Here is a 26,001-nt window from a genome sequence, read left to right on the forward strand (position 1 = left end):
ACCATGTGGGGAAGAGGGTAAACCCCAAGTAGCCCCCACTGGGCTAGCCGTTTGCATCTTCCCGAACACACGAATGGCATCAGGCCGCAAGCGAGAGCCCCCTGGCCACACGCAGCTGCCTGCAGCCCCAGGAGAGGTGACGACAGCAAACGAATTTGCTAAGTCTGCGGCCACTTGTGACAAGACCAGAAACAGCTGGAAGGATACACAGACCTCACAGGCTCTGGGGCCCTGGCCAGGCCTCCTCCCTCCTATTATTCATCTGAGATGGAACTGGGGACCGGGAACGGATTTTTGTCAGCCTTTAAATAAACGAGAGAGAGAAAGAAAAAAACAAAAACAGGTACCGTGGAACAAATTCCTCCTAAAGCTAACTTTATTCCATTTGAAGAAATAGTCTTTGTTTTGAAATTACGTCCCTCTTATATGGTTGGTGCTAACATAGTCTTCCTTTTACGAATGAGGAGATAGTAGCTGGTGATTGGCTTTTAATGGCCTCACTCCATCAAATTAAGAAGTTTTTAAAATAGGAGCAGCCCATGACATCCGGCGACAGGGAGCCCACACGGTTAGATGGCCTCAGATCACTTCCACATCTGATAGGCTGTGAGTTATGAAATTCCCCACAGAAAAGAGCACCCCCTCATCCCCCCGCAGACACACTCTACAAAGCCCTGCCCCGGCTTATCAGCTCAGACACCTGGCTCTGCTTTACCACAGCTCGTCGGTCATGTGACGGTCCTTAACAGGCTCCTGCAAACCATTCCACCAAAGACAGCGGCCTCCGGCCTGCCTGCCCTGCTTCTGGGGGCCACTCCTCCCACGGGGCCCTCCCCGGCTCCACGGCCAGCCAGTGGGTGGAGAGCGTGAAGCGCCCACAGAAACAATCCCGCCAAACCCCAGCACCAAGCACGGGGCTTCTGAGCCCAGCATCTCTCCAGCAGCACCTGGCCTGTCCGAGGCCGGGGCAGCTCGCCACAAAGAGAGACACAACAAACCTCCAGAAGAAGGTGTCAGCAGATCTGCACTTTCCAAAAACAGAGTGTTTTCAGGTCACGGAACACGACGACGCCAGCCAGAAAACACTGTGGACTTCATTTCTAAAATGGAGAAGCGGCCTGCAAGGTTCTGCTCTTCAGTTCCCGGCTTGCAGGGTCTCACCTGGCCTCCTGCACCTGTGTGACTCTGGGGGGAGGCCACCGCAGCTGCCAGCCAGGCTGGCCCAGGGTCTCGGGCTCGTCTCCCCAGCAGCACGCAGTCTGAGGCCAAGGAGGACGGGACAGGTGCCGACAGCTCCGGGAGACCGCCTGTGGTAACACAGCGGGGTCCCTGAGCACGTGTGTGTCTGACTCACGCCACTGTCCACCACGGGGCACCCAGGAGCCCGGCCTCCACCCTCTGCCCGGCCCGCATGCAGACACAGAGATGGGCACGACGCCTCTGGGCCGCCTCCGGAGAGGCTGCAGGTAGGACCAGCTGGTGCTGATTATTTCCCGAAGCCAGATAAATACCATTTTGAAGCCACAGTGTTTCTCGAGCACAAACAGTACAGTAAAGCCCAGACATTTATATGCAATTGGGAGACATTTATCCTGTGACGACATTCTATTCCAATGACTTTTCTATTACCGCCAATGATTAATGATGTAAATTCTGTCACTTGGGATGATAGATGCCGGGCAGCCGAGGGGCCTTTGCATAGATTACCCAAACCCCGGCTTCCCATTGGCTCCCAGGACAAATGTGGTCTGTGCTTCAGTCAAGCATAAATGTAAAGTTCGTTTAGAGTAAAAAAATATTATTCTTCCTCAGTGCTCTCCGAGTTCGTTTAGAGTAAAAAAATATTATTCTTCCTCAGTGCTCTCCGGTAGCAGCTCAGGACTGGGTGGAAGCTTTCTCCTTCGGGAACGTGTTTTTGCTCTTCAGCATCAGGGCTGCTGAGAAGAACCGTGTAACTTTGCAAACAGGAGCTGGGAAGGCCTTCACCACTGGGTGCCACAGCAGGAGCTCAGAGAGCAAGGCCCAAGGTCTCAGGCGTCTGGAGCCCCATCCGGCCTAGGTCCCAGGCAGACAGGCCCCGTCCCTATCGACCTGGCATGCTGGTCCGTGACCTGGACCGTCCTCCTCAGCTCCCCATGGTCTCCACCCACTAGGAACTGCCATCATTCTGCATGCAGAGGACGTGCCCATGTCCCTGATCCTGCTTTGTGGTCCTGCCTCTGTCCTCCCCTTAAATGCGCTGCTTCTGGGGCTCTTCCAGGCTTGCTTCCCTCTGGCTCCACTCGCTTGGGGGTTTCCGTTTACCTCCAGGGCTTCAGTTGCTGATGGCTCCCAAACCTGTGTTTTCCAGGCGCATCTCCATTCTGAGTTTCATGCTCCCAGATCCTACTGCTCACGGGGGTCTCCTTGGGGCTCCAAATGCAGCCTCCCATACTCCCCTGGGTCCTGCATGGCAGAATACAACCTCCTCCAGCCCAGCCGGCCAACAGAGAAAGCCGGGAGCTACCCTACACTCCTCTCTGGCCTCACCCTCCATCTCCGATGGATGACCAGTTCCTACAGATTCCTTTCCTTAACAACCTCTGGACCTGTCACTCCAGCTGCACGACCCCAGGGTGGCCAAGTGTCACCTAGACTGATAGCAGCAAATTCACAGTCTCCACACAGCTTTCTGTGCGTCCATCACCGCCTTCCCCTCCGAGCAACAGAACTCTCATCGGCCGCCCCTCTCCTGGGCCCTCCAGAGCCTTCCTAGGCACATGATAAAAACGCTTCCCTCCAGCTGACGGGCTCTGTACCACCTGGCACCTGCAGACGGCTCCAGCCGCATCCTGGGCGCACCTTCCCAGGCTGCATACTTTCTTTCTTTTTTTTTTTTTTAAAGATTTTATTTTATTTATTTGACAGAGAGAGAGATCACAAGTAGGCAGAGAGGCAGGCAGAGAGAGAGGAGGAAGCAGGCTCCCTGCGGAGCAGAGAGCCCGACGCGGAGCTCGATCTCAGGACCCTGAGATCATGACCTGAGCCGAAGGCAGCGGCTTAATCCACTGAGCCACCCAGGCGCCCCAGGCTGCATACTTTCTGGACTTCTGCAGTTTCTAGACATGTCATGCTCTCTGGACACCACGTCTCCACAGGGCAGCTCCCCTCCACCCCTTCAGCTGGCTAACTCAGCCTCCAGGTGCCAGCTTTAATGTCCCTTGCTCAAGAGAAACTTCTCTGATCCAGCCCCCAGGCCCCCAGGCCACACAGTCTCTGCTGTGGGCCCTGGGAGGAGCCTGTGATTCTGTCCTCCCACCTCTTGACATACATCTCGCTTCCGCACAGGGCGAGCGCAGGGCCCACCCGGCCTGGGTCACCACGGGGCCCCTAGCACCTCCCACAGCGTCGGCAGAGAGCCAGTCTGGCACACGGGGGCTCAGCGGCCGCACCAAGCGGAGAACTTATCTGCACACCCGGCTTCTTCCCATCCCTCCCAAGAACGCTAACTCCTTGAAGCCCAGAACTGTGGTCCGAATCTGGACCCCTGGGGAGTCTGCCACGGTCTCACCGCAGAGCAGGTGTTCAGAACAGGTTATAGAGAAGCTGGGAAGAAGAAAGTTGGAAAACTCATAAAAGCACAAGGAACTCAGAAAACCAGTGGCCTCATTCATAAGGCAAAGGCTTAGAAGTTTAAAGAAGGAGAATTGATGTGAAACGTGCAGCCAACATGCAGGCCTGTAAATCAAGCTGCTGTCAAACCCCGGGGAGCGCTGCCCAGCTTCCCTGCAGACGCAGAGACGCAGCTGTAATTCAGGGGCGGGGCGGCCTTACAGGAACTCGAGCTGCTCGCAGAGCTGGATTCCTGGCACTCCTAACTCAATTTGGCCATCTCTCCCGGTGTCCTTTCTTGGAAAATGGATGGGCTCTCGACTCTGTGAGGCCTGGGAAAGGTCCCCGGCTCTGTGCTGACAGCTGGGGGAACCGGATGCAGGCCAGCCAGGAGGATCCTCCCCCCGCCACCAGGGGGCAGGGAGAAGCACAGGGGAAGATCACCGACACTGCATGCCCTGGCTCTCCTCGGGACCTCTCCAAGGCATCTGGACCTGGGGCAGGAAGGTATTCACAGGGCGTACCCTGGGGCTCCACTGCCCATGTCCACTGTGCGGGACCCACAGCCAAAGACTCGGTACGCACAGATGGGGGACCGGTCCTGTGCTGGAGGTGGCGACCACAGCCTGACAGGGGGATCAGACGCTCTACTGAAGGGCAGAGGGCCTGGGAGGATTCACCGGGGCCCCCCTCCTGCAGGCCCCAGGCTTGGTCAGCAGCTGCGCTGATTGTCCCTGTCTTAGCAATCATGAACATCGCGGACTCCATGTTCCTTCCCAATCCCGTGGCTCTAACCCTGCCAAGGGGCCACCGTGGCGCAAGCTGGAGGCCCGAAACTAGCCGCTGCCTCTCACACGACTCCCCACCTCGGCTGACATTCGCACCCCCTCCAGCTGCCCCAGCTCTTCCCCCCGCCCAGGGACCTTCCTCCAGCAAGCCTCTCCTTTCAGACCACTTCTCTGACCCCTCCCGCTCCCTGCTGACTGCACTGGTCTCTCCTGTCTTGAAAGGTAATGTTCACGTGACTCTACCGAGTCTTTTCCCCCTGGGTTGCTCTTCTTCCTCTTCCTGTGAAACCTCGAGAACTACAGCCCCAGGCAGGAGCTGGGCAGGGAAGGGGTGCAAGCCCAAGTCCCCAGGAGGACAGGGCAGAGAAATGATGAAACGCAGAAATTCAAAGATTGCTGCATTTCTTGGCTGAGTGACTGCGCATGCCCCACCACAAATTGTTTTCCAAGCTTGGCTTTTAGGTTACTGGAGTGGAAGGAGTAAAACTTCTAATTTTTGCAATCCTCATAAGTATATGCATTTAAAAAAAAAAAAAAACTACTTAAATGAATCCACTTTTGCCTGACGAAGTAGAGAAATCCAAAGCTCTGGGATTTTAAAAGCTTCCATTAAAGCAGCTTTTCTTTTTTCAAAAAATAATGAATAGAAAACTAAATCAGAAGGCTTCATTAAGCCCAGGGCCAATGAGAGGCGGCCAGGACGAGCCCCAGACCAGCCCAGGAAGCTGGAGCAGGGCTGCGTCTCTCCTGCTCGTCTTACTTCTGCAGCAGCGCTAGCTGAAGGCACGCTTTTGAATTGTACAGAATTAGAATTCTGCTGGTTTTTTTTCGGGCAGTACAGTATGTCTTCATTGGTGCTCCAGCAGGCTCGCAAATTAAGATAAAAATGCTGGTGAGGTGGAGACAAGAATGTGATCCTATGGAGGGGAGAGAGCACAGAGCAGTGCCCTGGACTCGGGGGCAGCTGACACCGCCCTGGCCAACAACATGGGCTCCGCGTTTCCTCGGACCTGCTGAGCTAAAAGCCTCAACTTGTCAAGCCAGGCCTAGGCTGGCTGCATCTTGAAGCGAGAAAGGCCCGGGGCCCAACATGCACACATGGCTCCAATCCCTGGGGGCCAGCCTGGGATCAGAACCTGAGAAGGGGCAGACAGTGCCTGGACAGCCAGGCCACTAGCCAGAGGCCACAATAAATGGCCACGGGTGGCCACAAACTGGGGCATTCTGTAGCTCTGTGTGTGACTTCACCTTAACTCACGTGCCTACCCATTCATCCGTGAGCTCCCGTAACCCCTGTGTATCCATCAGGCCCTGTCCTAACACCAGAGGTACACAGTGAAAGGGTCAGACATGGGCCCTGCCCTATTGCGACCTATATTCAACGGGGGGAGGCAGGCATCAAACCGAACCCCTCCGAAATCATCAGTTGTGACTACACTAAGAACCCCAGAGGCAGTATGAGACCATGTAAGAGAGTTCCTCGGCCTGGTGCAGCCTCTTTGCCCCCTCTCAGAATGCTGACAAGCCCCTGGCTTTTCACGTGCCCTCATATCCATCCTTGCCTGCCCCTGAGCCTGCATTCCGCCCCAAAGGACAGGCCTCCCTCCCTCTCTCTCAACCATCCAGCTCCACCCACCTCCTGCGAGAGCCCCCCAGTCCTCTCCTCTCCCCCTCACTTGTCTCCTCCGCAATCTCTGGCTCTGAGTACACAGCCTGGCACACACAGAAATGCTCAGCCATGAAGCAACTTGAAAACACTCAGGAAGAGTGCAAAATCCAGTGCAAAGGTTTGTTGATGGAAGCTTCCAGAAAAAAAGCCCAGCTGGGTCTAGGGTGGAGGAAGCTGAAGTTTGGTGGGGGGGAGGGAGCAAGGTACACAAAGGCCAGGCCAAGGGCCCCTGGGGGCCAAGCAGGGTGCCTCCCTTGCTCCGACAGTGTTCTCACAGGGAGGGCATCCCAGGGCAGCTGGAGGAATGGGAACCACAACGGCAGGTCTCTCTGCCGGCCCCTCAGCCAAGCGCTGAGCCACCTGGCGGGCCTGGTGTCCAGCAGGAAGTCACAGGAGCACAGGTGCGAAACGGGGGCTCACAGCCATGTGGGCCGGCTAGGAGAACCTTCGCAGGCATCCAGGCCAGGGCTCGTGGGGCCACCCGATGGCAGCTGCAGCAAAGATGCGGACACACACCTGGAGCACAACGGGAGAAACTAGTCCCTGAACTCCAGCCCGTCCTCAGTGCCCTTTGTCCTCTGGAGTGTTCACACAGGAGAGGAAGGGCTGCATTTGGTCCCTTTATAGAGGCCAACGGAGGCACAGACAGTGTGACTCACTCCAGGTCACAGCACGTGGAAGGCAGCCCGGGGAGGTCAGGTCTGTAGGGGCAGGCAGGAGGTGCTGGGGCAGGCCACACAGCACGGTGGCTCCGAGCCCAGGCGCCGGCATACTGCGCAAGGGGCTGTGTTCAAATCCTGCCTCTGTGATTGACCGGGGCTGCGTCTTTGGACGGGCCACATACCCTCTCTGAGCCCACGTGGGAAGAGAACCTCCCCAGCTGCCCAGCTGGGGGGTTGGGAGGATTCCGCGACACACCCGTGATAACAGGCAGCAGGCCTGGTTCAGTCTGGAACGCCTATGACAGCCTATCCCCTATGCACTGGCGGTCACATCTTCTGTTAAAAAGAATGCGGGGGCGCCTGGGTGGCTCGGTCATTAAGTGTCTGTCTTCAGTTCAGGTCACGATCCCCAGGTCCTGGGTTCTCCCACAGACGCTCCCTGCACAGCAGGGAGCCTGCTTCTCCCTCTCCCACTCCCTGTGCTTGTGTTCCCTCTCTTGCTGTGTCTCTGTCAAATGAATAAATAAAATCTTTAAATAAATAAGTAAATAGATAAACAGATAAGTAAATAAATAAAAAGGAGGCAGAGGTGGGGCATACGGGAGTTGGGAAAACCTGTCAGCCTAGGGGACCAGTTGCTGGTAGAACCAACCCAAAGAACCCTCCCCAGGTCTACTCCACACACACACCCACAGAGGGAGGGAGCCTCAGCCCAGACAGACAGCCGCCAAACATACACGGAAAAACTTCTCTCTTGTGGCAGCAGAAATACCAAGGTTATCTTGAAGAGTACTAAGAAATGTTAATTCCCTGGGGCTCTTTATGTAAAGATGACTAAAGTCTTAGAGTAGCCCCCAGGAGACAGACAGGAAGAGAGACACACTTTAATATTTCATTAGTGTCCCATTAGCAAGACAACACACATTTTCACACTTGGTGACTTCTTGGGAATAATGTCTCATTCAGACACAAACAGGGGACACTGGCCGCTGCTTACCCCACTGGCCTGCAAAGCATCCTGAGGCAGCCAGTCAGAAAGGACTTGACCTTCAGCCTATGGCTCCCGGAGCCAATGAACTCAAGAGTGCAAGACTTCCTGGGTGCCTCCTACAAAAACTGCTAATCTGGGATTGAGAGCAGGGCTGCCGAGCGGAAGGAGGGAAAACCTTTCTGATGCTTTTTAAGGCAGGCTCAGGAGGCTTACTCTCCAGGCCTGGCACAGCACAGCCCCCCACAAACCAAGGCATTCTAAAATCTGAACCCTGGACAGTGGAGGGCAGGGAAGAGGAGGGGAGGGAGCAGGGATTTGGGAAGACAACCGGTGGGGTGTCCTTAACTATTATTGTGCAAATCATCATCACATTCATTTGCTCAACAAATATGTACCAGGCTCCCATTGTGTGCCAGGAATGAGCCTGATGCTTGGCTCAGGGCAGGGAGCACGCAGACCTCAAACAAGGAAGCAGAAAGAAATAATAAAGTTGTGGATTTACATTCATGACAGACCCAGAAGGCGGGACCACCGTTCCCACTTTTCAGATGGAAATGCTCAGGGAAGTTAACTGCCCTCCGCAGCTCAGCACACCCCCACCCACGCCTCTTCCTGCGGCTGGAGGCAGGGGCATGGCACAGGGAGGGGCCCGGCCACCCCTCTCTCGGCTGAACCTTCCCAAGGATTCGGATATGACAGCACATGGCTGCAGACCCCGTGCAGAGGGGCTCTGTCTTCAGGCTTCTAGACTTGTCACTAACATCTCATTCTCTGGATGGACACAAACTGCCAACAGGCAGGATGACCGGCTTGAAAGTCACAGGAAATGACAACAGGCAGTGTCCTCTCCAGTCAAATGGGCCACCTTTGTAGAAGTGGCCTCCTGGGCTCCTTCACTCCCTCCCAGACCACCTCCCAGAGCCAGCCCCACGGGCCCTGGTCCTGAGAAAAAGTCAGCCTCCACATCCAAGGAGCAGAGGGCATCTGGCCTCCAGGGACACCCTCCCCGAGTCCCTCTAATTTGGTCTATTAATTTAAAGCAGAGGAAGCTGGCCAGGAGTGGTAGGCACAGGGGATGTCTGAGAGGATGTAATTAATGCAGCTGCTCCACACGGAAGGTAACGCCTTGTCTCCTCATTAGCAGATGTACGGCAATTTAGGATGACATCCTGGAGGACAGCGACTGGGACACACAGCTCCCTTCAGGTCCACGCCTCGCCCGCCACCTCAGTCTCCTCACTGCTGCGCAACTACGAAGTGCTCCCGGCACAGCCTTGCGAGCTGCTGGAAAGGCCGACGGCCCGGGGGCCAGGCCCAAAGCACCCGAGACTCAGCAGCCACGGGTTCCCTCACAGAGACCTGCGAGGGGTCAAGAGCACACAGCCCCACCTCCGCCGCAGTCCCGCATGCGATACTCGGCGTGGGTTCCTGACCCTGTGTGCTGAGCTCTGTAAACACAGAAGACACAAGACGGGGTCTGCGAGGATGTGAGGGCTTTCCCAAAGCATGACATGTCGGAGGGCCACAGGCACGCAGAGTTATGCTTCCAACAAGCACACGTCAAGTCGTATTAATTTTCCCCTCAAACAACAAGACCAGCATTTTTTTCTAAAAGCTGGTTTTTCCTTGCAGAGCTCAAATGTTGCAGAAACATTTCTGTATGAGGGTCAACCCTACAAAGCAATGCTCTGGCTCTGGGCCCCCCAGGGGACTAGCTGTGCAGAAGCTGGGAGGGGTGGGGGGGGGGGCGGGGGCGGGGAAGAAGTTGCCGCGGCAGAGTTTGGAGATCTGGAGGTCGCGGCTCTTCTTTCCTCCCCAGAGACCACCTACGGAAAGTCCACAGCAGCTTTGGAATCATGTGGGGTGTGAACCTAATTACGACCCTGCAGAAGGGCGACCCCCTGGGCCACCCGACAGGTAACACTGCCTCAGCCCGTCCGCAGAAAGGGCTTTTGGCTGGACGCCAGGACCTCATCGACACACAGATAAAACCAAAAGCCAACACGGGACAGCTGCAGGGTCCACGATGGCACACTGTGAGAAAGGCACCAATCTGAGGACTAGTCGAGGTTGGCTGCACAGAGCTCGACAGGGGCCGGGCAGCCCTCGAGGCCAGCAGCTGAGGAAGATGCAGGAAATCCTCTTTGGCCTCAGGTTAGCGCAAGCCCCTCACAGGGCAAAGTCTGAAAAACAGGACCTGGAAAGTTCACTCGGGGATAATTTTGACAAGTCTTTTTGTGCACATGGATTAGGTTTACCTGGTACACTCAGAGGTAAGCTGGGTGGCTGGTGAGTGTCCCCCCCGTGGCCCATCTACCCACTGTACTTAGATCCACATCACAAACTGTCAGGACCCCAGCTTTTTAGGCAACTAGAACCTTCTACACCCCACGCTCTCTCCCACACATGTGCACCTTGGCCAGATAAAGCTCCACCCCTCCGACAGGCCAGCTGGCCCAAGGGTCTGCTCTAGGACCCACCTCAGGGTAGAGCCCCCATTCACCGGAGAACTACACCCCTCTGGAGAGGCCTCAAGACCCGGCAGGCCTGGGATGGGCCTCTGCTGCTGTGCGTTTCTAGGTGATGCCTTTTCCCAGTCTCCCCCAGGGGCCAGCATTTCCTTGTGCATCATTTCAGGAAGTGCCCAAGAAGGAAACAACTATGATTTTGCTTAGAAAGAACAGCTACAGGGTTGTTGTTCTTCCCCAATGCAGCTGGAACAGGGAGACAAAACTGACCTTTCACGTGTATTTTGAATTAATTCAGAAATACTCTGTCCACGTACAGAATATTAGGTGACTTCACTTCGTGCGCCCTTTCCTCTGAGTTATTAAAAGTCTCAAGGATTCTCCAGTCTGTGGCTAACATTTCAGATGACCAAAGCAGACAAATAAATTGAGTTCTCTTTTCAGGCAAGGAAATCTTTGTTTTCCTGAAGAGTAAAAAAGAATGTGGCAAGTCGGCCCGCTTCATCCTACTGGCCTCCGCTGAAAAACCGGGGTAAGGGTTAGGGCATAAAGGGACCAGGATGCTTGTGGTTATTACTATACTTTTCCATGTTATTCTTTGATTCAATACCTTTTAATTAAATTTAAAGGATTGAGCAGTTTCAGCAATGATTCCTCAATGCTCATGTGTGATTCTGAAAATGTCGGAATCTGGATAAATTACTCTGGCACACTTACCTGTCAGTGACAACTCCCGAGAAATACGGCACACTCAGGAGCCCGGCGAGGACTGTGCCCCTGAGCGGGGCAGGGGGGACAAGGCACAGGGCACCTCAGCACACACTCCCAGCGAGCTGTGCAGCTTGGTCTCACAGTCACAGACCCCCACGGCCTCATGAGCAGTATTTTGACGAAGTCGAATCAAAGCATATTTTATTGAATATTATGTCCACCTTCCAATTCTCCACCCCAACAAAATAAAACAAATGAGAACTATGGTTCACCACTATGAACTCTGTGCCAAATGTGGAGAAGGGGACAGGGCCACTGTCCCAAGAGGCTTGGATTTACGGAGGAGAATGAGGCGGTGAGTGAGTTGCCCAACAGCGGACACAGAAACCTTTTCTTCGGAAAAGCACCCGAAACTTGACTTTCAGTATGCTTCTTGAATATTCTAGCTTAGCATCTGCAGTGAGCAGCGAACAGCGTCCCCTGTGCCAGGAAGCAGATAAGCCGTGGGTAGAAGGTCTGGCTGGGGAGTGCGAGACAGAGGCCCAGGCATCAGCCTGCCTGCCACCCAGGGCGGCGGGGTGCCCTCAGTGCCGGCTCGGGAGACCAGGGGCCACAGCAACAGCTGATGGCCAAAGCCCCTTCTTCCAGTCACAAGGGAGACAGAGGACACACAGATAAGGAGATGCCACCCAGCAGGCGTCTGAAGCACATCACAGGAACCCGGCAGGCAGAGGGGTGAGGGAGCGCTCGTCAGACAAGACGGCCACAGACATCACCCAAGGGCACGTCTGAGCACAGCTCAGGCAGAAACAGGGAGGGAACTGTGGGGGGCTCCTGGGAGAAGGAACAGTAGGTACACCAGCATCAGGAATGGGGGCGCTGTGAGCCAGACCACCAGAGGCCTGGAGGTCATGGGCGGTCTCTGGATTCTACCTGCAGTGTATTGGGATCCGAGCAGAAGGGCTGGCTGCTCAGCCCGTGGCCAGGAACTCTGTCTCTGAGGGGCTGGGAGCACCAGGTGTCACGTGTGCCTGAGGCCAGTCCTGGTGTGACGGAGGGCACTCCCAGCTCGCTCCCTGTGACCGGGCCCAGGTAGCTCTGGCCCCTGGGACAGGCACCCGTACTCCCCTGTTGGGTGGGTCTGGTACCTGCTGCTGGACCCAGAGCCTTCGGTGTGTCACCAGGAAGGGACTGTCAACCCAGGGAATAGCACAAGCTCTCAGTACAGCAGGAGGCACGAGCCCCGAGAGGTGCTGGGCTTACGCAGGCCCCAGAGCAGCTGTTTGGAGGAAACCCAGGACCCCTCAGCTGCCCGCAGTGGAAGCTCAGCCCACAGCACAGAGCCCTGGACCTAAGCTGCCCAGACCTGCTCTCGCCCCTTCAAAGCTCCACACCCCTTCCAGAAACACGGGCTGTGGGAAGGCATGAGGGGGTCGCGGGGACGACAGCAGCTGAGGCTGCGGGTCAGCCGGTCACGTCTCCTTACAGCAAGAGTTCCTAGAGGTCAGGGCCCGTGTCCCTTTAGCTGTCCCAGAGCCCAGATGTCTGGCGACTCAGCAAACAGTGACTGTTGACGATGCTGCCGAGGCTCCGGACATCCTAGAACTCTTACCGTTTCACCAACTCAAGGGCACAGTGGAAACCACACACCGGATTTTGAAAAAGCAAACAAACTGAAAAGCAATTAGAAAAGACAAATCACAAATATTTAAGAGTTGAAGCCTGCGATGGATGTCTATCTTGAAGACGGATCTCCACTTCCTCTTCAGACCCAGGGGGCCCTGCTGGAGCACAGCGAGGCCGTGTCGTGGGCACGGACGGCTCCGGCCACCTCTCGGGCGGGTCACGACCGCTCCCCCTCAGGTGCCCACAGCAGCGCGGGCAGCAGGGGCTCAAACCTCACTAAAACGAGTGTTTTGACTGGCGGAAGAAACGTGCAGTGGCCCTGGGCAAGTAATAACTGGACGAGGACATGTCATACAGCACCTTCCTCTTCACTCCCTCTAGGGAAAGCACTGGCGCGCTCGAAAATGAGGGGGAGGGAAAATTAAATACAAAATACATTCAAGTAACAGCCACAGAGCAGGGAGGGAGGCACGGATTTCTGAGCCAACTTCCAAACGCGTGCTGCTCTGCTTTGCCTTTGAAACAGTCTCACTTTGCCTTCTGTTGCTTAAACAGTAATTATTAAAGGCATCAATTAAAAATGCCCAACTCGGCCGTCCCCATGGCCGCGGTCCCTGGCACGCCTCCCGCCGCGCCTGCAGCACCTGCCACCGCCCCCGTTTTCTGTGTCAGTGGGCTAGCACCCGTCCAGAACACAGGCTCTTCTCTGGGGCCCCGGGCCGCTTTATTTGAGGTCAGGAGCGGGATCGCTGCCTACCCACAGCCCTGCCAGGAGTGGGAGGAAGGAGCAGGCCTGACATGAGCCTTTTCCATCTGGAATTAGCACGCGCAGCGCAGACACAGTGCATGAGTTCGGCACGGCAGACACAGTCCTCTCTGCTAGGAGGCTGGCATCTTCGTCTCCTATACAAAGCCCCTCGACAGTGTGTCTCTCCCCGCCCTTCTTCCCACCCCTCCCCAGGAACAGGAGAACCCTGGGAGAATCACACCGCCAGAACCATTTGGACAGGACATGAAAGAGGAAATCCCTCTTCTTGGCACCAACACTGGACAGCTTCCAGATCACAGAGTGGCCCCTCCTGGCTTGTCTGAAGAAATTGTGGGTGATTTCCGCTCACACTCCCCAAGAAGGCAACGGGCTCATTTGGCCAGAGTGTCAACATTCAGCTCTGCCTCCCCTCTGGGGCATCTGGAGGAGCAGGGAGAGTATGTGGAAAACACAGGAGCAGGGAGGGATGGAAAGGCTGTCTGGCCCTGGAACACACACAAGATACCCAGGTACGATCCCCAAAGTGTACAGACACATTCACAAATTATTACGAAGAAAGTGTATGAAGAGCCACATGAACCCAGAACAAAGAACCAGCCATTCTGCCGGGGGGTGATGCCAACACAGAGAGGAGGGGAAATTTAAGTGAAACTTACAGGCGTTCCCATCACCCAGGTGCAAAAGGGACAGGTGCTGCATAGACAGAGGGTTTCACAGTATCCTAAGGAGCTGAGCCTTTAACCTGCAGAGTAGGGGTAACTGCCTTCAAATGAAGGCAGAAGGGGGTTGTAGGAAAAGGAAGAACAAGGCAGGGAGACCCAGGGATAGTCCAGGGGTCGCAAGGGCCCACACTGCGGCAATGGCTGGGAGAGACGGAAAAGACAGGCAGAAACTGTGGATCGCCATTCAGACTCCAAGAGCACCACAGGGCATCAAGGAGGACGCCAGAGCTGTGAGCCTGGGCTAGCTATGAGACCTCAGTGGCAAGGAACAAAGGATCAGGCAGGGGGAAAAACAAGGAGTCTGGTTTGGGACACAGGGAGTTTCAAGTGTTAGGTGTGCAGCATGAAACAAAGATGTGAGACTCAGGCAAAGGGTAGGGCCTTAAGATCCAGATGCGGTACCATGGGTGTAGAAGTGGAAATTGAAGCCACCAGATAACGGAACACAGGCCAGAGTTCTCCCACTGTAAAAAAGAGGGCCAGGGACACAAATTTAAGGCACTGCAATCTCAAAAGATTGGCGAGGAGAAAGGCAGGATATGTGCAGCAAAGCAGGAGAGAGAACTGTGACCCAGACACAACCAAGGGAGAGGAAGATTTTTTTTTCCAAGAAAACAAAGGAAAGTCAACATTAACAAACAGCACACAGAAGCTAGGAAGGAGGACGGCTGAAAGCAGGCCACAGGACTTCGTAATAAGCACTCTCAGTATATCCTAACAGAAGTCTGCAAGGGATGCGGATGTCAAGGCCTGGCATTTGTGGCTGAGGAAAGGGTAGAAAGGGAAACCCCGAGAGGAAGCAGTTGCAGGGAAGGTTTGAGAGGAACTTTACACAAAGAGAGAATAACGGCACATCTGTGAGCAGAGAGGACGGAGCAGTAGAGAGGGGACAGCTAGAGAGTTCTGACCGGGAAGAAGAGCACGAACTGCAGGTCACTGGGGAACCGTCAACAGACTGGTGACGGCAGAACCCATGCCCACGGGCGGCACTAGCCACGGAAAGTGTAGCGAGGAAAGACAGATCGAAGCAAGAGCCCTGATGCTTAGCGCAAGCTGGAGCAGGAGACTCTTTTCCAACCCTCGTCCCACGCGTCCAGCTCAGGCCGCGGCCTGAATTCCAGCCCATCAGCTTCCAGAAGGGCTCGCCCCTCCTAAGGTGCATGGGGGTCTTCAAGTTCTCCGCAGCGCCGATCCTACGCATGACAACTGGTCAACAAAAGCAGATCGGACAGGACACGGGGCCGAAACACACGGGGTTACTCACCTGTCCCTCTGACATTCGGAAGCCGTGGCCATACCAAACCATGCGATCAGAAGCTGAGCCTTTCCACCTGCCCCAGTGGGATACTGCACAACGTCAATGACATGTACCACACAGAAAGCCGGGCTTACACAAAACGCATGCAACGATGACCAAACAGAATAAATGGCTTTAAAAAAAAAAGGATTCAATAAAATGTGTATAAAACTGAGTTAAGATAATTTTATTAAAGTATAATTAACACACAATAGAAAGTATGGATCTGAATCTGTTTGACATCTGCCCACACAGTCACAACCTAAAATGGGATTTAGCGCACCTCCGTCATCCTACTAAGTCTCCTCCTCTTTCCACCACCCAGTGTCCTCAAGAACCACTTTCCATCACCACAGATGGGTTTCACAGAGTACGCACTTCTCCTGTTTTCGAGATCCATCCAAATGGGTTGTACCGGTAGTTCATTCTTTTTATTGCTCAGCAGAATTCCACAATTTGTTCATCCGTTTTTCAGATGATGGATATTTGGGCTGCTTCCAGTTTGGGGCTTTATACAAACACTCTTGTGCAAGTCCTCTTGTGAACATATATGGGAGCACCCCCTTATGCACAGGAGACTCCTTCCCGGACCCCCAGGGGATGCCTGAAATCATGGATAGCACTAAACCCCATTTACACTAAGTTTTTCCTATACATCCAAACCTGGAATAAAGTTTAGTTTATAAATCAGGCACAGTAAGAGATGAACAACAGCAGGTAACAAAACAGAACAATCATAACAATATACCCCAACAAAGTTAGGTTAACTGCGGTCTCTCTCCCTCTCTCTCATCCTACTATACTCACCCTTCTTCCCAGGATGGCGTGAGGGGATGAAATGCCTGCGTGCCAGGATGAAGGCGGTGAGTGGTGCGGGCGGGTGACCCAGCGTTACGCTGCTGACCCTCTGCCGGAGCGGATGACGGAGGGTCATCCACTGCCGGGAACTGAAACCACAGAAAGCAAACCTCCATGTCATACACACGCCCAAAGGCGTCCCAAGAAGCTCTGTCACATGACGTACCGACCAGCGACGTACAACATGGCACCTAACGGCCTGAATCCACACCTCCCTCACGAGGGACGATGTTGAGCAGCTTTCCACATGTTAACTGGCCTTCCGTATGCTTTCTTTTGTGAAGTACCTGTTCAAAGCGTCCCGGTCTACACAGTCTGACAAAGACGTATAGCTGTGCGACCACAACCGTAACCAAAATTCAGAGAAGTTCCCTTGTACCCATCTGTGGCCAACTCACCCCCACCTCCAGCACCAGCAACCACGATCTGCTCCCCTGCCGTGTAGTTTTACCTCTTCCAGAAAGTCCTAGGAATGGAATCAGCAGTAGCAGCCTTTGACTCTGGCTTCTTTTCACTAAACAGGATGCGTGTGAGGCCCATCTGTGTGGTATCGGTTTGCCTCTTTTCCCTGCTGAGTAGTGTTCCACTGAGCTGACAGAGTCGTTCGACAGCGGAATGACACGGGGTTTGTGCTCTGGGAAGTCATGAATAAAGCCACGGCTCCCACGCGAGTTCTTGCACGAACACAGCGTCTTATTCTCTCAGGTAAATACCTACAACTGGAACTGTGGGGCCATATTTTAAGCACAGGGTTAACATTTATTTTTTTAAAGTGCAGGTTTAGAGAAAACTCACATTTCTTTCCAAAATGGCTGTACCATTCTGCATTCCCACCAGCCACGTATGAGAGCTGGTGTTACCACGGTTTTTGTTTTGTTTGGAAGATTTATTCCAACAGGGGTGCGCTGGCTAGGCTCACTGCGGTTTCTACTGCGCTTCTCTGATAACTGTGGACCCCAGTGTCTCCCATGTGCTAAGCTGCAGATCGTAACATGGCCATTCAAATCTCTTCTCCATTTTTAAGTCGGCCATTTCAATAACTCACGTTACTGAGTTTTAAGGAGTTCATATATTCTGGATGCAAGTTCTTTATTAGACACAGGCTGTGCCTATGTTTCCTCCCAGTCTGTGGCCTATAGTTTCATTGTCTTGACAGTATCTTTGGAAGAAGAGAATTTTTAAACTTTTGATGAAGTATAAAGTCCATTTTTTTCTTTTAGAGATTGTGCTTTGGGTATCTAAAAAAAAAATCTCTGCTTATTCCAAGGTCACAAAAACTTTCTCCTGTGTTGTCTTCTAGAAGTTTTATCAAAGTTTTAGACTCTAACCTTAGATCCGATGATCCATTTTGAGTTAATTTCTGTATATGGTACAGGGTACGGGTCAAGGTCCATGTTATTTGTGCGTCCAATCGTTCCATTACCGTTTGTTTGAAAGACCGTCCTTTCTCACTGAACTGCCGCGCGCCCCTGTCAAAAGTCAACTGCCCGTGGATGTGTGGGTCCATTTCTGACCTCTTTATTCTGCCCCACTGATGTCTGTGTCTACCCTCAGCAATACCACACGAGACTGACTACTGTAGCTTTGTAAGAAGTCTTGAAAATCAGGCAATGAAATCTCCTGGTTTTATTCTTTCTCAAAACTGATTTGGTTTTCCCTAGGTCCTTTGCATTTCCATATAAACTACAGTTGGCTTGTCTAACTTCTGACTAGGATGGCGCTGAATTCCTAAATCAATTTAGGGAAAACAGAAAGACATCTTAACGATACTGTCTTTCAGTGCACAGCCTCGGTGCGGGGCTTCTCTCGTCTCTCTGAGCAACGTTCGTTTTCAGGGCAGAAGGCGTACACTCATCCTCAGTTTTTTGTACTGGATGTTTCTAAATCTATTGCCAATGATACTGATATTCTAATTTCACCTTTTGCTAATATATGGAAATACAATTGACTGTATTTTGTTATCTCGCTGAATTTACATATTCTTAGAGGTAGAATATACAGATATATACTCCATAGGATTTCTCATAATCATGCTGTTTGCATATAAAAGTTAAATTCTAGAGCTGGGTTTATTTGACTATCCGAAATTCCAAAAGATAGCTTTTCAATGAGTAGAAAAGTGTCCAAACTTTCCTGGCGGGGGGGTGGGGGGGCCTGAAAGAAATTCACTGTAATTGCATAAACTGAGATAGTAACATTTCCACCTCAGAGTTTTATTTCCTGTTCTTACAAGGGGTGGCAGCAGGCTGGGCCACTGCACGGCAATGGGATGCCATCATCAGGGAACCACAGTGGCCATGCCGGGCACGGTTTCCCTCCCCGCCCCCTCCTCCTGTGTGGTGCCAGGGCTGGCGATGAGCCTGAAGGAGCCAGTGTGCCATGGGGCAAAGCAGACGTTTTCGTGCACCTCCAACCCTCTGCGGCCCGGACAGTCCCCATAAACGTCTGCCAGTACGACCTCCCTCGGCCTGGTAAACACACTTGGATTCTGCGTGTGACTTCTCAAAGAGCCCTCAAGTCCATCTTCTGAAGAGCTCCAGGAAGTGGGGCTGTAACAGCATTTTCCCCACCGCACAAGAGCCACATGAAAAGGTCTCAATTATAGGAGACCGACAGTCCAACAATCGCAAACACACGGCAGCGCCTGGCTTGTGAACACCAAAGCCCCTTGTTTAACGAGGAGGCAGCACCAAGTTCACCGAGTTTATGGCTCAATTACTGACGTGCACAGAAACAAGGAACACATCACCTGATGAAAGTCTTGACGGGGGCTTGGGTTTACGATGTTTTTCTGCCACCATCTGATTCTTCTCCATCCTGTAACCTTATACAATACGACTCAGGTCCTCAGTCACACCTGTGGTACCGACTGCTAGGACCTGTTCGCAGCTCAGACTGCCTCCACCACAAAAGTCAAGTAATGATTTTTCACACTCGTGTTTCTGGCCTGTGGTTTCAGACACAACTTCTTTATTATGAGGCGGTGGAACATACAGGAGTGCGTGCGCGCATGTGTGTTATATATATAATTTTTTAACGGAGAAATAACTCCAGACCACTCTGCTGCCATTCTATCAAACGCAAGGCAAGTGATTGCTGAGTTCCCAATTATGTTCAACCTTAAATCACACTGTTTGGTCTGGTTGTATATCCAGCCCTACAGGGAGTTGTGCGAAGGCATATATTTGGCAAGCTTTCAAACCCCGGCTACAAAACATGTGCTGAAGAAAATGATTCAAAATATTAAGAAAGCAGTCATTTATTTTAGAAAGCCTGTTCACGTGAGACAATAAGCTGCTTCCCAGAATAGGCTCCATCCATCAGGAAAACACTACAACCCAGCACACACTGGCTGGAGCCTGCCTTTCAGCAATCACACGGCCATGATTATTATTTATCAGCCGCGGGGCATCTCAGATGGATAAGCGCGCCAGGCACACTTCCACGGGGACAGCAGTGTGTCGGGGGCAGCAAACCTACCCTCACCCTGGAGAAGCACTTCAGGTAAGATGACCTCACAGACCCTCCAGGACTACCTGGTCTGTCCTACAGATCCACACGAGGGAAGGCCACGGGCATCCGGGTACATGAAGGGGATGGAAGGCAGGGGTACCCTGGTGCTCAGTCTAGATCATCCAGTTCACCATTAAAAAGATCATGGTTCAAACAGAGCAAACCAGGGGATCTCCGTCAACCAGGCACCTGTGTGGAGGTCCACTGGGTGACAAGAGGGCGGGACGTCGGTCTAGGAATCACGGCTGAAGCAGAAAGGAGATTCCCCTTGAGACGAGACTTGGGAAAATCCCTTTGCAGCGTCTTTCCAGAATTCTTCCCTGGAAACCATGTGTACCATCCTGAGGGGCCAACTCACACGCCAATGCCACGCGGGAGAACTGCTCTCCACGGCTGGCGCTTTCTCTCACCGTCTGCGAGCTTCAACTTGTCTGCCTGAAGGACGGAATCTTTAAGCCTCATCATTGCTACAAGCAAGGAATGGGCAAAAGATGGGTCTTACGAAGTATACACAGTAATTTGTTTTCTCTAAGTCGGACACACTGAAATTTAATAAATATTTAAGTTTCTCAACCAACTTGAAGGATTTAGTGAGTCAAACCCGTCTCAAGACAAGGAAGTAAAACCCACTGCAGCGGCTAAACCGCTGGCTTCCCAGCTTTCCTGAGGCGACAAGTGCGGATTTGTGAGGCTCCTTGTGTACCACTAACCACAGCATCTGCAACGAAGAGGAAAGTTACGGACGGCTGGTTAGCCAGAAATTTCTGCAAATATCTTGGCCACGAAAGGAAAGACCAGAAAAAGAAAACCAAGCAATTTATGGGCAGGAAATCATTTTGGCTTTTTTAAGGCTGGAAAAGGAGACAGGAACAACACTAAACGGGCACTTGTCCCTTGCTCACACGCAATGTCAGGAAAACGTAACCAGGATGCCCTTCCAGAGGGGCAACCTCGCTTCTTCGGGCCGGACCAGAGCACCCTGGTTCACGCTCAATTACAGAGTAACCGCCACATACACGGTCTATGTGTCAAGCACAATGTCAAATGTGCTAATTGCCCGTGCGGGAAAGTCAGTGCTCTTCAAATACTTACCGGCCTGGTATGGATGGGAGACTGTTCCAAATATTCAGTTGACCAAGCCATCACCTGAACTTCAAAAGCAATCAACCAAGAAGGACCAAATCAAAAAAGACATGTAACTCAAGGGTATGCAGTAGATGGCTTCTCCCAGTGTCTGTCAGAGAAGGAAATGGCTCCCAGGAAAGACAGGCGTACGGAGTTTCCAGTAACTAGGAAATCAATGACAGGTACAATTCTCCCAGCTCTTCTCCCTGTCCCCAGGTGGCCCTACACACACCCCAGTTCACCAGCTTCATTATCAGGGGAAACGACCCGCTGTGGTTGCCTACTTTTTACCTGCAAGACCTGGCAGAAGCAGCTCAAAACCCATTTCCAACCCTAGCTTGCCCCCCCGACTGTGTACATCTCTGGCTCAGGCAGTCCAGGCCTTGTCTTGACTCTGCCTGCCTTCGTCCTGTTTGTTCCCTCCAGCTTGAGCCTGTTCTCTAGCCGGGCAAGTGGGGGGCCAGGCAGTCAAGACACCACGCCATGGGTGGCATGAGGCTCCTGTCACACGTGAGAAGGAATGGGGAGGGGGCAGCTCTTTTAAATCTAGTCTAACGAGCTGATGATGCTCAATCAAAAACAATGCAAATGCTCCAGCTCCAGGGTTCTAGTCCTAGGTCTTGGGTCTAAGAAGGTCCACTTCAGTATAAGGTAACTGAGAAGTTAGTATTTTTACTAAAACAACCCAACAGTGTAATAACGTCCAGATAAAGAGAGCACCAAGAATGGAAGCTTGCACAGTGGGGCTTTGCTCCTGAGTTCTACAACCCAATCCCTAACGAGCCTATGCGGGACCAAAGTCAATGCTCTGACAGCCTGCAGGCGTATATCATGTTTGAGATGGCCATGGGGTGGAAGCGGGATTCTCTTCCCCCCTAGGAAAGCTGAACACGTAGGTGGTTCAATTTAACTATCCTCATCAACTTGCCAGCTATCTAGCCTCGCCACATTTTCCTCCTAAAAATCTAAGACGTAGCCAAGACGAGAACCAGGGAAGCTAAAAGCTATTCAGCGAAGTTCAGACTTCTGCAAATAACGGGAATCTTCAGGGACTGGTCCTCAACCCCAGAGAGAAGCTGGAACATACAAAGTGTACCCACAGCGCTCACAAGAAAGATGCCCCGGGCAATCACAGAAAATGAGGTCTGGCTCTCAAGCTGGGTGGGTGAATTCAAACTCAGTCTCCGGCGAAGTCAGGCAGTGCTGTACCACCGCCCCCAGCAAGGAGGCAAAACCCCCACTAACGAGCTTCCCCGAGACATGAGAACTGGGAATACTGACTTTTCGTCTCACGAGCGAAGCCAGGAGAGCGAGGTCTCTAACTCTCATTGGACATGGGCTGAACCATGTTCACAGCCGTTCTCTGAACCCCCAAGTGTCAACTTGCAATGTGCAAAGGCAAGGTTTAGAGTGGTGTTTTCCTAAACCGTTCCAGAAACCATCTGGGGACGAGGACTTCAGGACTGTCCCTCTAGGTGCCCAGTTCCAGCAGGTCAGCCCCCTCCTTGGACATGAGTGCTGCCTGGGGCTCCTCTCCTGCATTCCCTTCATCAGTGGCAACCTGTACACTCACAGGCACCTGTCGCTGCTGAGAATACAGCTGAGGAGACAGACTAGGTCCCTGCCTGAAAAGAGCTCACGTTCTAGAGGGGTGAGGAGGAGAGCAGAGAAAGGGAAAGGAATACAAGAAACAATTTCAGACAGTAATAAATGCTACCCAAACGCACCACACGACAGAGCGACAGAGCACCATGCTAGCATGGGTTGTCTGGGAAGGGGCCCCCTGAGGAGATGACAGCTGAGGTGAGACCTGAGAGGCCTGAAGAAGGCGGCCCACAAACACGGGGTAGCAGGGGACACCACTACATGTAGAGGAAACTGCAGAAGAGAAGCACACGGGGTGTGTTCCAGCCGTGGGAAGGGTCGATGTGCCCCGAGCAAGAGCCAACGGTAGGGCCTGAGAACTGTCCCAGGGACCAGGTCACATGCGCCAAGTACACTCCAAACGGGCAGAGAGTCACTGCAGGGCTCTGAGGCGAGCTAGTGACCTCACCCCGCTTGTATCCTTCATAGATCACCCCGATCCCTGCCCGGGGAGCAAGACTGGCAACTGGAGTCCAGAGAGCAAGAGGGGATGGACGTCAGGCAAGGAAAACAAGGACAGCCCAGACTCCAGAGGTGCCAGCAGAGACATACACAGTGGGCCACACGTGAGAAAGAGAAAGGAACTTACAGGTGGGTCCCTCGTGGGGCACAGGACAAAAGCCAGAGTCAAAGACACAGCCGAGCTTCCGGTTGGAGGTACTCACTGACTGCCCAATCTGGACAAGGCGACACTGTTGTTTATTTTCACAAATATCCTCCCAGGCTCTTTTCGCCAACATTGAACTTCAACTTCACCGGACGGCGTTTAATCGTTCAACTTCACCGGACAGAGAATGCCATACCCACTTCCAAAACCGAAAAGCAGATTCAGGAACCAATACCTACAATCCTGCTTCCCGATCAAAGTTTGGAAAACTCAGCCAAAGGGACAGCTCGGTTGCCTGCCTCCTCCCGTGACATCACCCTCCCCACGGAAAGGTTTCCTTCCCCTGACTTTGCAAAGGCCCTCTGCACAAAGCAGCTGCTCACAGAGTTTTTCAGCTTCCTCTTACCAGTCTTTTTTAAACAGATCCCTTTTCTACCCTGCGTTTGTCACCATGTAAAATGTTGTGCTAGTTAGCAGTAATTATGTAAATGCAAGCAGCCATTTCTAGTTTTAAAAGGGAACCCCATTTAGCATTCTCACATCCTGAAATGTTTAAAATAGCTAGTCCAGTGATGTTTTCACTTTATTCCAACTGTTTGTGTGGATTTAAATACAGGTTCAGCAGAAACCAAAGCAAGTCAAACATTTACTTTCTATTAAACATCTAAATCAGAAAACTAAAAACCTATTTTACATTTAACAGGAAGAAGCCGTCAGATCAGCAGTGGCTTCACCGTGCTACTGCCAAGCGGGGCTGGTGTCTGAGAGGCAATCAGTTTAGGAAGGGAGGGATGGATTTCTTTAAACTCTTCAAAAGGGGACAAATACATTTGAGCAAATCTTTTAATTATAGTATCTTCCAAAGAACCTCCAAAGCCTTTATTCTTTCCAAACTTAATGCTTTGTAAAGGCAACTCCTGCCCCTTAATTCCACATGAAATATTCAGCATAGCATAATTAAATTTAATTCCATGCTATTTTTATTGGGTTCACAGAAATAGAGGGTGGCATCATTTCGGAAACAAACTTCCAGCAACTTTGCATTCACCGTGAATGGTTGGTTCTCAAAACTGAACTTAAAATGCAAAACCTACTCCAAATGCCTGTTTCAGTCCAGGACGGATGCGCGGGCATCAGAAAGACAGGCTCGTTCATATGTCACATCCAACCTTCAAATAAACAAGTGCCCCAGTTCTCAGCTTACTTCACTGTGCTTGCCACAAGGCGCCTCTGGGCATAGATCTTAATTTCCAACAAGCAAATACTGGAGTCTGTTTTGTTTTTCAGTGTGAATCTATCTGGTGGGGAAAGAAAACAGAAAGGAAAAAGACAAGGGAAATAAAGTGCCCTGTGGCTGAAAGAAATTTATAATTTGAATGAATATTTGGATAATTGGATGGTTTGTGGAGAGCAGGCTTGAGGTTTTGGGTCATTATTGTAAATTACAACTGAAGTCTTCCTCTTCTTTCCAGTCAGTGTCAGAAAACCCCAAGTGAATACAAAACACCCTCTTCTCAGACTGACTCACTCAAAGAGGGAAGCGGTAACTACCATGGGCAACCCATAGCCCAGTCCGCCCGCTGGCGGAAGCACAGCAGCCCCCGTTTAACCTTCTCTGGGTCCGTCCCACAGGACTCCCCCGATGGGACACAGCCCATCACAACACGCAACTTCCCTAGGACGTGTCCGAGAAGCTCAAACTTCGTTGTGACTTGTGCCGTCAGCAGGGACGATCTCAGGTCCACGGTTACCCAGCCTCTCCCACCGACCTGCCGGACAGCGCCGTCTGTTTCACAACTTTCTGAAGAGGGCATCTAGAACACCAGCAAAGCCCTCTCCCATGGGACGTCCGTAAGGGAGTAGCACGCCCACCCACTCTAGAGGCAAGAGGAAAGCCACCAGGGATTTACCCTGATGCGGCTCCAGAATGCTGAGGTGCCAGGAAGGAACCAGGCAAGCACTTGGGGGCTTTGTCAGCTTACAAAAAAAGAGGTTCCTTAATGAGACTCTTAGAACTTGAAAAGATTAAAACATATCTTAATTCTTCCACTTGACTTTGGCTTTGTAGATTGGTCTATGTTACAGATTAGAAAACAAAACAAAACAAAGAAAACCACCCACCAAACTCCTCAATGTGGTCAGCGAGACTTAACCCGCTGGGACTAAGTACCATGACAGCCACCAGCGCGTGGCTGCCTCTGACCTCAGGGTTTCGGAAAGGTCAGATGAGACACTGTTAGAAACGGAAACCTAACCAAAACCAAATAACGACAAAATTAAGTTTTATGCCACAGGAACAGATACTAGAAGACATATAAAAGCACCATATTTGCCAAAAAAAAAAATCTTAGGAGACTCATTTCTGTTTTCTGATTAGATCTAAATGTGTAAATACAATATTCTGCTAGCTTTTCAAGAACCGAGTCAGTCCACTTATCACTTTTTCAAACTACATCATTTTCTGACTCAAATATCTCTGCGGTTCTTGTTTAAAAAAAAAAAGAAGAAGAAGAAGAAATGTCCCATGTGTCTCCACGGCCAAGGATCCCCAGCACAATATGCAGCCCAGATACCACACACAGGATGCCGCCTCCAAGGAGGCCACAGGTACCCCAGGGCCTGCGGGTGCTCGGTGTCGGCACAGACTGCGACTTCTCCTGATGGCCCAGGACGGTGAGATTCTGCTAAATCAAGCCTAATCATGCTGATCTGATAATATTCAGGAAGAATCTGGGTTGAAACAAAATATACAAACTGTCAACTAGGTATCCCAAAACTGTGCATATTAGAAGCACAAATATGATCACTGGGGTGGAATTCAGCCAACACAAAAGAGGGAAAACCGCATTTTCAAAGCCACATTATTGCAGGCGTGCTGGGGGAGGCCCGGGCAAGAGGTGTTCAGTCGTGGGTAGAGTGGCTCTAATGAACTTGGCCTCCGTCAGTCACCCCCTGGCCTC

The 26,001-nt window shown here is 52.2% G+C and overlaps 1 protein-coding gene across 12 annotated transcripts in view; it reads right to left on the minus strand.

Moving 5' to 3' along the window:
• CAMTA1 (calmodulin binding transcription activator 1) overlaps positions 1-26,001 on the minus strand; it is an 818,028-nt gene that overhangs the window by 693,366 nt on the left and 98,661 nt on the right. Inside the window, exon 5 of one of the 12 annotated variants that reach the window (XR_006817665.1) lies at positions 15,483-16,877. The exons of the other annotated variants lie outside the window; for them this stretch is intronic. The gene's annotated coding sequence lies outside the window, so the exon portion shown is untranslated. Of the gene's footprint in view, positions 1-15,482; positions 16,878-26,001 lie in introns of those variants that run through there. 12 annotated transcript variants of the gene reach the window in all.

This window comes from Meles meles, chromosome 1 (genome assembly GCF_922984935.1).
Source record: "Meles meles chromosome 1, mMelMel3.1 paternal haplotype, whole genome shotgun sequence".
NCBI lineage: Eukaryota > Metazoa > Chordata > Mammalia > Carnivora > Mustelidae > Meles > Meles meles.